This window comes from Solanum stenotomum, chromosome 11, assembly GCF_019186545.1.
Source record: "Solanum stenotomum isolate F172 chromosome 11, ASM1918654v1, whole genome shotgun sequence".
Lineage (NCBI taxonomy): Eukaryota > Viridiplantae > Streptophyta > Magnoliopsida > Solanales > Solanaceae > Solanum > Solanum stenotomum.
Genome location: NC_064292.1, coordinates 45,084,298 through 45,097,349, shown reverse-complemented (window position 1 = coordinate 45,097,349; position 13,052 = coordinate 45,084,298). Strand labels below are relative to the sequence as shown.

The following is a 13,052-nucleotide window of genomic DNA, read 5'->3' as shown; positions in this document are numbered from 1 at the left end:
TATGGCTATTGAGTATAATTGTGGTATTGTTGAAAATGTTATTTTACCCCTACCCCTATACTTGATATTGTATGAATGGTCTAGGATGATTATAATGTTGTTGTTGTGTCATTGCAAGGACAATTACACACACACTTCATGCATAAACATGATCATGATGTATCAATGATGTTAATTGAAAGTATATTTCTCATATGCACCTTTACATATTATTATGCATGAAATGTACATGACCAAGATATTGTGGTGTTTATTGTAAAAGATACTCTCATGAACATGATGTGAAAGACTTATTCACTTACAAAGGATTCTAAGAAATCCATGAGCTACCATGAAACCATGATGTTTGAGTGCTATGCATTCTGCCATGAACATGATTTTTAAAGTAAACACTTAACATGTTTTCTAAAAAGGGAATTAGGCTTAGCACCGAGTGGATAGGAACAAGATATGGAAACCTCGTACCTCAGTCAGACGGGTTTCTAGAAGCAATCTCCCTATCCCATAACCATGTGCCCCCATAGGTCTCTTAGCTAGTGGATCTACCTATAAGCTAACCATGTTAGTTCTATCTTAGGCAAGTGCAACACCTCTTTTCGGTGTGGGTTCATGACACCGAATTCCATGTAGCTCGCATGGTCTATGTCGATTAAAGTTAAACTTCCCTACATGAACAAGAACAAGATCCATGACATGACATGAACAAGAACATGAACTAATAATACAAACATAAGTCATATGCTATGATTACTTGAGGGGTCTTACTTGGTAACAGTGGGGGTATGAGACTTCATTCTTACATTGCACAAGTGAGCTTGGAGAGTGATTATGGTATGTGCTTGACAACATGATATTTATGAAGTTATTGTATACCATGCATGAACATGAACCATGAATGTGAATGTGAGCATGAACATGAGCTATATCTATGACTTTTTAGTAGGCTTTGCTTGGTATGAGTGGGGGTATGGGACTTCACTTGTACATTGCACAAGTAGACCTATAAAGGGGTTATGGTGTGGTTTACTTATGACATGAATGTATATAAATCCATATGTGCATGTACTGAGTTGGTATTTGGAATGACGGGCTTACTATGAACTATAAACATGATGTTTCCTTGTCTATGATTATTGACTTGGGTTGTACATTGCAAATGATGTTATTTACCATACATCGCACACGTGTTTCTTAGGAGTTGCTTAGGTGATGATTACCTATTACTGAAATGATCTTGGTATTTGACTTGTATTACCTTATGATTGGAAGCTATGTATTGTGAATATGGGGATTGGTATAATATTGATGTTAGAGACCATGCTTGTTATTATAATAATATCTCTCATGTTATAATGAAATGTATGTGAGTTGCCTTATTAGTTGCGTTCTCCAACTATTTCAAAGATGATGTTAAAAAATGGCATGTAGCATGATTTCAAATGAAATGTCCCTTTTCATGCATGTTTTAATGGTTTTGTGCATGGCTTCCATACTTAGTACTTTTTGTGCTAACCCCTTCTTTCTACATTTTCTATAAGTGTAGGCTTTGGAGATATTGAATTCCATCCTCGTGGCTAGGTTCATAGAAGATCAAGAAGAAGAAGATTGGTGAGTCCTCATTGTATTCGAGGGCTCAACCACATGTCCTCTATTGTCTTTAATTTTATGTTTTAGACCTTTGTAAGGGTCGTGTCCCTAAGATTTGTATTTCAAGAGTTTTATTCCAAGTATAATAGATGGTTTGAGACATAGTGTCATAAATACTCTTTCACTTTATTAAAAACTTCGATTGTAAAGAAAAGTTTTAAATTTTTCGCTATTTTCCTATGCTTTAATGTTCATGATATGCTAAGGGCTTGTATAAGATTCCTTCGGGGTCAAGTACGCCGTGTTACGACTAGGGGATGCTCTCGGGTCGTGACAAAAACTACGTAGTTTAGGAATTAAACGATGTAGTTTAGGTGTCCAACGCATAAGAAAAAGGACCAAAATAACCCTAACTTAATTCTGGCGAAGCCCATCAATGGAAGGAATGACAATCCGTCGTTTGACCTACCGGCCGTCGTTTGGGTCCGTAGGTCAATTCTACCCGACAGGGCTTCACTAAAACGAGCACAACTTTTTACTAGGAGATGGAATTTTAGCAAACTCGATGACGTTGGAAAGAGGATTCAATTATCTATCATTAGGTGGGTCATGGGACACCTAATTCCTTTTGTGCTAAGGGTGATGACCATTTGAAGTTGATCCATCATCAATTTCCCTCTAGCTGGTTGTTGACCCTCACCTATGGTCCGTAGGTCCAACCACGAACCGTACTTGTTGACCGTGGGTGGGATCAAAGACTATTAAGACTTGGACCTTAACGACGGAACCATACCTATGGTCTGTGGTCCTACTTACGGTCCGTGGGTGGTTCCGTTGGTACTCACACCAGATTTTCTGAAAACTAGGATTTTCTTCGTTTTGAGATCTGAGGTGTTACATTGAGGTTGGTACGGATTGTGAACACAATGTTGGTTATGATTGTGAATGGGATCTTTCTGAGGGTGAGGATTGTGATTATAAGTGGATGAAGGCTATTAGCAAGAAAGTAGAAGAGTAGTAGGTGACAAGTTGGAAAACTTCAAGAAATTGTAAGTTGGTATGACATTTAAGGACATTAAAAAAGGTAGACATGTTCTGAATTATTATGCATTAGCTAACAAAAGGGCTTTGACTATAATCAAAGGTGATACAAAAAGAACTAGATATGATTGTGATGAGGGGTGTCCCTTTAGGTGTTTGATTTCAAAAGATGGCAAAACCGAAAGGTTTAAGATAACGACTTTCATCAATTAACACATGTGAGAAGGCAGTTTTTAATCCTAGATATGATTCAACCACTTTAGCTCAATACTTCAAGAACAAGCTTCAAAATAACCCCACGTATAAAGTAAAAGATATGAGAAGAGAGCTTGAAAATGATTTAAAATTGAATGTGTGTCAATCGATCCAAACTTAAAATGGCTAAGAGGATGGCTCTTGAGAAGTTGGAGGGTAGTTTTATAGATGACTATAACAAACTTGAGGCCTATGCAATACAATCCCGAAAGTGATGTTTTGATAAATTTCTCTAAGGATTCCCTAACTGAAGGAAAAATAATTATTTTGAGGATGTACATGTGTTTTGATGCTTAAAAAAGGCTAGAAATCTGGTTAGAGGCCATTAATTGGACTTTAAGGTACATTCTTGAAAGGTATATGTAAGGGCATGTTGTTGGTTGCACTAGGATCAAATTCTATGAACAGTTTCAATCCACTAGTATGAGAAATAGTGAACAAAGAAACAAGCAGGACAAAACAAACAAAACATGGTGTTGGTTCATTGAGTTATTGAAGGGATCTTTGGACCTTAAAGATGGTGCAGGAATCACATTCATTTTAGATATGCAAAAAGTATGATTCTCAATTTTTACTTTCTATTTTTGACTATCAGATTCTCATAGTTGAATTTCATGTTCTCATTTGTTTTGTTTCATTATTACAGGGATTGTTAGATGCTATTGACAAAGTGTTGCCGCAAGCTTAGCATAGGTATTATGTGAGACATATGGAGAGTAACTGGTGCAAAAAATGGAGGAGTGATCAAATGAGGAAGCTTATGTGGTGGTTTGCTTGGAGCTCATATGATGAAAAGTTTAAGGACCAGTTGAATAAATTGGGAAAATTTTCAAAAGATGGTGCAAGAGATTTGGTGAATTATCCACCAAAGGCATGGTGTAGAGCTTATTTTTATATTCACTGTAAGAACATGATGGTTGATAACAACTTCACTAGGTCATTCAATACATGGATTCTTGAGGCTAGAGCAAAGCCAATAATCAAGATATTAGAAGACATAAGAGTACAAGTGATGAGATTGCTAGGGAAAATGAAAAAAAAATTGAGGACTTAGGTTAGTGATTTCGATTTGAGAATGCATGAAGTTGTACATTGACTTTAGGGCCATAGCACATGGTTGTAAGGTGGAATTCAATGAAAGATTGGGGCTATGAATTTCTGTTGCTAGAGCAAAAAAATGCACATGCAGAATTTGGGATTTATTAGGTCTTCCCTGCCCTCATGCCATCAAAGCATTGACACATAAAAAAATAAATCCCATAACTGAAATACATTGATGGTATAGCAAGAAGGCTTACATGTTATAACCTATAAAAACAACAAGATACAACCTATACGAGGTTAGAAGTTCTGGAAGGTTGATCCTTCAAGTGCAATGTTGCCTCTTGATGTAGTGAAACAAATGGGTAGACCTAAAATGAAGAGAAATAGAGAACCAAACGAAGCAAGAAAAAGAAAAGTTTAATGGTCTCAGTCGAGAAATGGCACTCAAATGAAATGTAGTAACTGTGGTGAACCAAACCACAATGTGAGGGGTTGTTACAAGGTAAGCTACAAAATACTTATTGGCAATATTTCATGTTTTTTATTGTAAGCTAATTGACAATATGCTTAATAATAATAAAAATATAGGAAAAATGTACTAAAAATAATGCACATTCAAGGAAGGAAAAAGACCATGTCTGGAATATGAGAACGAGGTTGGTATACAAAAGTCTACTTATCGACCACAAACTGCAACACAAGAGTTTGAACCTCCTGATGTTGAAAATGAATAAGACACACCTCTAAGATCAATGGTGATTTGTGAATCAGAGTTAAGGGGTGAGAAGTTGAAGACAAGAACTGTTCCAACTGGTACAAGAAAAATTGAATGTGCTGGAGATCACACTGGTGCCTCGGTGCCAACTAATATGTCTTATTCTCCGGTCAAAATAACATGGAAGGGAAAAGAAGATGTTTCTGTTGGACATGTGCAGATGGAGGCAAAAAGGAAAAGAATCAAGATGATGGGGTTAAGGGGAGAGGACAACCTACACCCGATGATGATTCATCATAATTTATTTATATGTTAATTTTTGTGTTAATGTTCATGGTTAACCACAGTTGGTTGACATACAATATATCTAATAGTAATTTTTCGAGGCTAGTTCATGAGGGTTAAGTTAGGTGAAATTTTTATATGCCTTTATAGAATGACATTAATGACACCTTATTTTGGTTGTGTTTATCTTATTTGTCCTTTTCAATTTATGTGGATTTATGACATCTGTTTTATTTAAAAATATGTTTGGACTAGTGTAGAGTCGCCACTTAATTTTTTAAAGGGAAATTAAAAAAACCAATTTTTTCAAAAGATTAAAAACAGAAAATCTAATGAAAAATTGTAAAGGGGTTCGAGGTTCTTATTAACATTCTAGGAAGGTTTTAAAAACATCTAGAACGTCCACTAATGTGGTTATCCGACAATTAATCCTTTGGCTAAAACGATTTTAACTTAGCTTGACTTTGCAAAATTGAACTATTTAGTTAGTTAGGACCGTTTTAAGGGAGGAACAGAAAAATATTGCAATATTATTTAAATGAAGTATTTTGTAAACTTATTTATTTATTTTTAAGTCAAGTGAGAAACGCCTAATTTAGTTAAGTGATTAATTCAAAATGGGTGTTTTCTGGGGTTTTGAATGTTCGAAACCTAAAGATCGATAACAAATAAACAAACATAATAAATAAAGAGAGAGAGACTCGGACCCAAGTCTGGTTTTCCTGTCTGCCTGGGCCAGTACTTGAGCCCATTTTCGTTATCTGCACCTGTCCTAAACTAACATAAAAAGAAATATATTTTTTGCCCTTGGGTAAGGCCCAATTCTTTCACCTGTCCTAGATTCTAACAAGATAATAACAAGGGCTTATGCCCAAAATAACAAAAATACAATTTCCAGAACTAAGAGTGGTCCTTTGGCCCAAATCTTTCAAATTCTCGATTTGCTTCATACTCTTTCAACTATGGGACCTGCTCGTCAATTTTTAGGATCGGCCGATTCGATGAAGGCGGAATTTAAGCCTTTATGGCTCTCCAAAATGCAAAGGGAAGGATGAGTTCATAGTGAACTCGGACAAATTTCGCATGCAAAGAAAGGGTGATAAGATTAGCATTCACACTTAAATTTGTTCACAAAAATAACATCTCTAGTAAAAATAAATAAATAAAATAATAATAAAAAAAGGTATGAGTTTGATTCATAACAAGGTAAACTAGGAATTTCACAATAAAATAAGGCTACTACCAATGTATACTTGACAGATTTCAAGGAGACACAAATTAAGAAGAGAAGAAGTCTATATTTGACCGTAAGAAAGCACATTTGAGTTGACCAAAGAAGACATATCACTGCTTCTCACACTAAAAATAAATAAATGCCTCACACATGTTCATTCTAGAAGGTAATAGCACATTAATATTAATAATCAATAAAATGGGGGAATATTAGATGACGCACAATAATCTAGCATGCTTGAATATAATGAAAATATATTAAATGTTCAAACTAATATAACAATGACAATTAGACCGCGGGAGGCAACCTTAATAATAATCATTGAGGCAAGGCAAGCTATTTGTTATTACCATTATTCATATACTTAGCCATCTATAGCTAGACAGTAAACGATTTAGACAAGATCCAGATTCGAATAGAAGGGACAATAAATTTTAACAACAACATGATCTTACACAACGGTTCATGAAATCTCAATTTTTGCACCTTGCTGGAATGTGACCGAGCATAAATTAGCTCATTTGCTTCAAAAAGGGGGAGCTAAGGGATCGACATCAAGAGAAGTTTACTACAAAAATAAATCGTGCATCAAATAATCTTAAAGGCTAAGCTCCAACAAACTAAGATCCGAAAAATAAAATAAGAAACTCAGACTTTATACCATTTTTACTTACAAACAGTGCACTATTTCGAACTGGATTAGAGGGCAAAGAGATTCGAAACACATAGGCAAACTAGAGTAATTTTCTACTGAACTTTGTATCATGGCTTAAGCAAATATGATGAACAAAGTATCAAAACCAAAGACCATAAACAATTTGATAATCATTTTTACACTCAACCTAGATCGGAATAAGAGAAATACAACAAAAGGAAATCGAACCGCGAAGAGCTCATGACCAAACAAGAATGAGATCTGACATGCTAGCAAATAGCAGTAAACTGCTCCAAAACAGGATGCATACACAAATGATCTCAAATAGGAAGAAAAAAACAGTACTAGCTAATACTCATTTACCAAATCCTAACCTGTAGTGACCGAAACAAAGCCATCACATGAACAAAATGCAAACACAACCGAGAAACACGTCATAAAAAGAACAACATGGACGAATTAAAGTCGAATAGAGCTAAGAAAGGATTTACCTCTTTTCGGGCAGCGAACGAAACGAAACGAGCTAGCGACCACGGTCTTCTTACCACATAACCCAAATGTGAACAGCAACAAGAAAACAGAGCAAAACCTCGAATTTCAGATGAAACTTGAAGGAATCTTGGTAAAACGGAATGGAGACGTAGTATTCCGATTTGAAACTCAAAAGTTTTCTGCCTTGAACGCCCCCCTCTTTCTTTTCTTTATATATATTTTAGCACAAATTTTTGTTTAAGCTCTCTTGGTATATATTTTTTGTTTTGCTCTAGAAAAATCCAACTCTTTTCCTTATATTTTTCTCCACTTTTCTCTTCGTCCCCCCTTAACAGTAATAAACCAAATATATATAGCAGGGAAATAGGGTTTCGAAAATGGGGGGAGAAAAGGATCAAAAATTCGATTCAAAAAGGCCAAAAATTAAAATTCAAAAACTCCCCCAAAGCTTTCACCTTTATGGCTAAACACCTTTTTTATTGAGATTTCAACCCATTCCGAAAGAGGAAAGGGGAGAAACACGTGTTGTACGGATTGAGAGGGACGGGCAGAAGACGACAACTAGAGGCAGTGTACTTCTTGTATGCATAGACACCGTGTAGTGATGCCGTGAGCTGGAACCGTTCGCTCGCTGTGAATTCGAACGTCTCTAGTTGAAATTGTGAAGATGCCGCGTGAAGAGACATTGGAAGCTGCTGAAAGCATGGACTTTGACACGTGCAGTTGTACGCTCTTAGGTTTTCTTTTTAAAGGGAAAGGAAGGTGGGCCGGGTTCTGGGTCATATGGGAGTGGGCTGCTGGAGTTGGGAATTAAATTGGCATAAAGGAAATTGGGCCAAAATGGTTTGAGTTGGCTGAAATTGGAAGTTGATGGGATGAGTTGATTTAAGAGAAAGGCCCAAACTTTGGTCTTGCAAGCTAAGTTGGGAGGAGGAAATAAATGGCTAAAATTGCAATAAAAGGATTAGGCAAATGAATTAACAATCTAGCCAAATTGACTTTAATTGATGATTCGGCTAAAAAACTAAATAAGACGAATTAATATAAATTAATCAATGAGCTTCTTAATTTTAACGAGATAAAATAATTAACTTAATTATACACTAATAACTCACAAATATAAGTATTTACTAACTAAACCAATTAACCAACTAATTAAAAAAAATTCTTTTTGACGCGATTTTCGAATATTCATAAAATATACTAATTTATATACATAAATATGTAAAACAAGTATATTATTCAAAAAATTGTAAAAATGACGAAATTACTTTAAGCTAACTTGAAAAATATTTTGAATTTTATAAAGTCAATTATTTCAACTCGTTTGGAATTTAAGAAGCTCGATGATTAATTTACATCGGGGAGGGTCAAAATTGGGTGTCAACAACATCATTGCAGTATTATTGATATTTTCAAATTATTTATACAATATGTGTCATGCCTCTTAAGTAATACATGTTACAAGGCCTAAAGTACTACAATAAGAATGTAAATTCCAAACTGTAGTTTATCTTCAAGAAATTTGGTGGCTTGAGTTCCAATTTTGTGCCTATTCTTTTGACTTTGATTTGGTAAGGTGACAAAGTAGTACAAACGTTGTACCAACAAAGTTATCCAATTAAAATTGAATTATCAAATATGTTTGCTACAACATAACAATTGTTGCTATATTGAAATTAACATATCATATAAACAAAAATATATACTAGAATTCAAAAGTCATGAACCACATCACAGATGTTTAACGTTTTCTAAGTTAAAGATTACAAAATACACATGACAAAAGTTTAGAAATTCCTATTTCATCACCAAAAATGTGATGAATGTTGCAAAACAACAACGCAACGTAGCTATCACAATCCACATTTTATAAACTTTTTTCTTAGACTTATTGACTTCAACCTCTGCATTGTTGACAACAACCTCCTCACTCTTGGTAATTTCATCTAGACGTTCATAATTTTCTTCAATAGCAGATGTCAAACACTTTTCAAAATTAGTCATCCTCGTCTCCAAAACTTTCTTTTCACGATGAAGATTATCGTTTTCCTTATTTATATTGTGGATGAGATTTGCAACTATAAGATGAAGCGTATCATCAACCCATTTCTGATAATCACATTTATAACCCTGCACAATTATGAACTTGAAATCAACAGTAGCCAAAAGTATAAAAATTAATGAAATTGTATGATAAATTTACATTAGACTTAGAAAACTTATAAAAGCGTCTTCCAGCATTCGTTAGAGTAAAAGCCGTGAAAATACTCGTTGCAATACCACATTGGCAGTTCATTGTCGACCGACTTGAAACACTCGAGTCCTGACTCATTTTTTTGAAACTTGAATGGTGGAAGATGACTTTAACACTCTTCTTATTGTCGTGCGAGCTTCTTGAAATGAAATCGATGGGGGTAATAAGGGCTCTCAAGACCCCTAGAGCCGCGATTTTGATGGTAATAAAAAAGAGACATGATATACGAACGGGTTAAATAGGTTGATACCCAGGTCATATAAGTTATTTAAAAGAAGTGTATTAATTTATTTATTTATAATACGGAAAAGGCTCAAAAATACCCCTGAACTATCGGAAATAGCTGCTATATACCCTTGAACTATATTATGGCTAGAAAATACCCTTCCGTTAAAGTATCGGGTCACTTTTACCCTTACTATTAACAGGTGTGTTAAGTGTCATGTGGACGCCACGTCGACGCTACATAAGCACCAAACAATTCTCACCTCCACATAGACTCATACATCCTAATTACTAATTTTGTTCTCATTTCTTTTGGGACATACAATTTGACCTCTCATTTCTCTAAAATACATTTCCCCTTTTCTCTCTAATAGGATTTCACCTAGGGTTTCAGATTTCTCTCATGGACGCCATTCCATTTCAATGTTGATTTCACCTCTTTGTTCATTTCACTTCTAGGGTTTCGAAGTGGATTTTGGCGGCTGAGGTTAGTAAATTCGTTGTTCTTATTTCGCGATGGTTCTAGTTTTGCGATTCCAAAGATATTTTTTTGGTTAGGGTTGCAACTTTGTTTATAATATTTGGGTATGTTAGATTTAGGGGAAAATTTCGCGGCTGTAGCAAAAGATTATCGTTTTCTGAAAATAGATCATAAAAGGAAAATGACTCACAAGATCACAAGTATTATGGAAACAAAATTTAATAGCACTTCAGAAAATACATAGAATGTAACTCTTACAGGTTATTAGTCACATAGGTGTCTTCATCTGAGTTATTTGAACCTCCGTTGCTATTGCAGGTGTAGTCCCTTCTAAAAAAAGGGATAAAGGCTCTTAACGTAGATTTCTGCCTCAACATATGGAGCAAAGTTAGTAACATCTAGATATGTGATCGTGTCATCCTTTGGATTATATTTCCTCTCTAGGGTTCACAGATTTTCGTGGTTGGATTTCAAAATTGACTTCGCGGATGGTTTTCAAAGTGATCTTCGCGGCTGTAGGTTAGTTAATCTTTGTTTTTATTTTATGATATTTATGATTTCAAAGTTGTGGATAGTTAGGCTTTGCGACTTTGTTTATAATATTTTGGTATGTTAGATTTATGGAAAAATTATTTGTTTATTTGAGTTAAGCAAATAATCTATTGTTTATTCCAAATAGTTTAAACTATTACTAAAAGTTTTGATCCTTTTTCGGAATATGGTGTAAGGGATATTTAAGAAGGGCGTGTGGTTTCGTATCTTATTGAATTGTGGTCCAATAGCTACAATTTTTGTAATCTTTTGAGGATGTTGTCTCGTATGTTGGTCCTATTCTGTCAAGGTTGGATTTAAGGAATACTTGAGTTAAAGTAGTAGTATTTAATGGACTAGTATATGAATATATATTGTTTAGTCCTAGTCTGAATTTGATGTGTGTGGTCCCAAATGCCCCTTTTCATTGTTTATTATTCCCTTTTTGTAATCTTTTGAGAATGTTGTCTTATATGTTGTGGTCCTATTGTTTATCCTAAATGTCCTCTGTATATTATGGCTTGTTTATTATGGACTGTTTATTATGAAATAGTTGAATATACTAATATTTGTTGCTTACAAAAACTAAAGACAAGAATAATCAAATGGAAACAAAAGGAATACTTTTTTCATATGAGGCATCACTTCATTGAACAAGAAACACAACAAAAATAGTAACTTAAAAGGAGCCGAGTCATTTACTTGTCTAGTTGTCCTACTATGTAAATGAATATTGTAGCAGATAGACTTGACTACTTTCAAAACACTTGCAAAAGTTAACAATAATGCATACTACTACTAGACCTCACTATTCTGTTTATGCCCCACTGTATGTTTTTTCTTTATTTTAGTTTAGATGCCTAAAGTTTAAGACATGTTTGTTCACATTTTTTCCCACAATTGTTTATGTTGTAAAACATGTGGCCCCTGTATGTTTTTTTTCTTTCTTTTACTTCATTTCTGCATAACAGTCAGGACTTGGTCCCAAATGTCCTTTTTCATTATTTATTATGACCTTTTTGTTTAGAGCTTTTACATCTATTATTTATGTTGTATTAAACATGTGGCCCCTATATGTTTTTTCTTTCTTTCAATATAGATTCCTAAAGTTTAAGGCCTATTTGGTCATATATTTTCCCACTATTGTTTATGTTATAAAACATGTGGCCCCTGTAAGGACTTGATGTGTGGGGTTCCAATGCCCAAGTGTAATGACTTATTTATTGTGTATCTTATTCATTTATGTTTGTTGAGTTATTTTTACTCCATTCTTTATGTTGTAATAAATATGTGGTCACTGTTTGTTTTTCTCTTTTAGTATAGATTTCTAAAGTGTAATGACTTGTTTATTTAGCTCTTGTGTGTTTGTGTTTCTTATTCATTTATCTTGTAATAACCTGTAGCTCATGTGTGTTTTATGGCAATAAAGAGTTATTTAGCTCATCTGTATTTGTGTATCTTATTTATTTATGTTTGTTGAGTGATTTTCACTCCATTCTTTATGTTGTAATATATATGTGGTCACTGTTTGTTTTTTCTCTTTTAGTATAGATTTCTAAAGTGTAATGACTTGTTTATTTAGCTCTTGTGTGTTTGTGTTTCTTATTCATTTATGTTGTAATAAACCTATAGCTCATGTGTGTTTTATAGCAGTAAGGAGTTATTTAGCTCATTTGTGTTTGTGTATCTTATTTATTTATGTTTGTTGTGCTATTTTCACTCCATTCTTTATTTAGCTCTTGTGTGTTTGTGTTTCTTATTCATTTATGTTTGCTTTTCTTTCTCAGTTCAATATGAAAGATCTTTTGGTTGACCTTATGTTGCATTATGGGGGTAAATGGATTACAAAACCACTACTAGTATATGACAAGAAGTATGTTGCTACTAGGAGAGACACTAGTGCAGATCTCTTAGACTATGAGAAGATAGTGGAAGAGTACACAAAAAATTTAGGATTTGTGCTTGTGAAACAAATACTAGTGAAAGGGCCTTCTGGGAAATTTTACTTGCTTGAGGGATCTGAAGGAATTAAGACACTCCAATGCCTATTAAATGAACAATTTAAGGTGGTTAATTTCTTTGCTGTGGATGACTTTGAAGAAACTATTTTTGCACCAAATATTATTCACCATAGTGAAACATACTTGGTAGAGTGTGAATATGGAGCTGATGCTGAAACAGAAAGTGATGATGACCAGTCTAGTGATGATGATTGATGAATATAACTTTGATGAGTTAAAGCTTATTAAG

The 13,052-nt window shown here is 34.3% G+C and overlaps 1 pseudogene; it reads left to right on the top strand.

The window, feature by feature from the left end:
- Window positions 1-3,592: 3,592 nt before the first annotated feature.
- Window positions 3,593-13,018, top strand: LOC125845960 (uncharacterized; annotated as a pseudogene).
- Window positions 13,019-13,052: the final 34 nt, after the last annotated feature.